Genomic DNA, 2166 nt, shown 5'->3' with positions numbered 1-2166 from the left:
CCCGTTTCCAGCCCACAGCTCCAGACCAGTGCTCTGTGGGGAAGAGGAGGCTGGACACAGAGCCAGGGACACCAGGATGGCCTCTTAGCTGACCCAGCAGAGCCCCCCACGTGTGCCCAGGATGATGCCAGTGGCCACCAGAGAGGACAAGGCCCAGATCCCCGGGCCATGACCTACCTCTAGCCCTGGCTGCCTCCCACTCAGCCTTCTTGCATCCCGACCACCCTCAGCCACCTGCTCCTCCTGGAGCTGCCTCGGGCTTCCTCCCCACCCTGCCCTTTTCTCTTGCTCTCCCACCTCTGATTCCAACACCTCTCTGTCCTCCAGGCTCTTCCCAAATGCCAGCATCCCCTGAAGTCTTCCCTGGCCACTGCACTCACCAGCCACCTCCCTAAAATGGAATTTCCTTCCATCACTCTGATGGGACTGACAACTGGTGGTTAACTTGTAGCACCCAGCCAAACTGAACCAGCGTGGTGTTGGGTGTGGAAGGCCCACCTGAGGACTGTTGCCAACAAAATATAAAGAACTGGAGAAAAAGAAGAGGTGCTATAAAGGAGCTGTTGGTTCTCCTGGAGCTGATGATTCTCCTGAGGGAGCTTGTCACGCTGAACCCTATGGTTCACTTTGGAGGAGCTCTGGTTCTTACTTTGAACATCACTTCCTGCCTCTGGAGGGGGAGATGGCGCACTGTTCAGTGTCCCGGAGAAGCTTGTCACGCTGGTTTTCCTGATATGGACTCGGCTGTTCTCATCGTCGGAGGAGCTCAGGACCTCGTCACTGAGGGTGGCTGTGGCACTTTTCGGGGGAGCTTTGGTTCTTACTTTGAGCGTCACTTCCTGGCTCCAGTGCAGATCCCTCAGCCTGCTGGTGCAGACTTTCCAGTTTCCACCACTGAGCTTTGGGCCTTTCCAGTGCAGATCCATGAAACAGGCCTGCACGAGACATTGTCTTGGGCTCTAGGCCTCCAGTTGGACTCATGGGGGGCGGTTATTGTTATGGGCTCTAGGTCTTCAGCTGGACTCATGCAGGACGTTACCATGGGATCCAGGCCCTCAGCTGGATTCTTTGGATCTTTAGTGTGTGGACAGATTTCCTGCACTCTCTTTGACTATTATAAAATAATCCTATAAATTATGTGTCCTGTGTTGTTTCCCCTGCAGACCTTGACTACGACAGTCACACACTCCCTGCCTGGAGAAACTGAGTTCTCCCACTATATGCTGCATCCCCCGAAAGAATCTTCCTTCAGGCAGGGCCATCCAGATTCAGCCACACAGGCTGGCAGCTGGGGACAGGCTCAGACAAGGCCTATGATAGTGTGGACCTAGACAAGGGCCCTAACTTCTGTGATCCTCCTTTTCCCACCATCTGTAAAACAGGGATCATAATGGCACCCAGGTGACAGTGCTTTGCAGGAAACAACTGGATACAGTAGCAAGACCTCGGTGGGGACCGGGCCCAGATGACAGTGCAACTGTCAGTACAGATGCAGTTGGCCCTGGGGTCCACAGCTACAGGTTCAACCAGCCACAGAGCAAACAAATTTAGTTTTTTCAAATTGTTTCTGTACTGATCACGGACAGAATATTTCTTCATTGTTATTCCCGCCTCTCTATCATAGCAACTATTTTTAAAACACCGGCATTGTGTTAGGTATGATAAGTACTCTAGAGATGATTTGAATTTTAAAGTATATGGTGGTGCACACCTGTAATCTCAGCACTCAGGAGGCTGAGGCAGGAGGATGGCTGCGAGTTTGAGGCCAGCCTGAACTGCATAGTGAGACCCTGGGTAAAAAATAAAACAACTGAAAAGGATATGGAAGGATGTGCACAGGTTATTTGCAAATACGATGCCACTTTGTGTGAGAGATATATGTGAGCATCCTCAGACTTGGGTACCCATCCTGGAGGTGAGAGGTCCTGGAACCCACACCTGGGGAACTGAGGGATGACTGGTTTTGCTTTGTATTTCTGGGTAACTCTCAGAACCCAAGGCTGTAACTGATACACAGAATTAACAAGGCCATGGCCTGAAAGAATGGGGGGGGGGATAGAAGGGAAAGGAAGAGGAGGGGAGGGGAGGGAAAGGAATGGAAGGGAAAGGAAAGAGGGAGGGAATGGAAAAGGAAGGGGGAAGGGAGGGGAAGAGGAAGGGGGAAAG

The sequence above is a fragment of the Chinchilla lanigera genome, unplaced genomic scaffold (genome assembly GCF_000276665.1).
Source record: "Chinchilla lanigera isolate Chin_1 unplaced genomic scaffold, ChiLan1.0 scaffold00126, whole genome shotgun sequence".
NCBI classification, from domain to species: Eukaryota; Metazoa; Chordata; class Mammalia; order Rodentia; family Chinchillidae; genus Chinchilla; species Chinchilla lanigera.
The sequence above is the reverse complement of the archived record's forward strand: the minus strand, read 5'-3'. Positions refer to the sequence as shown.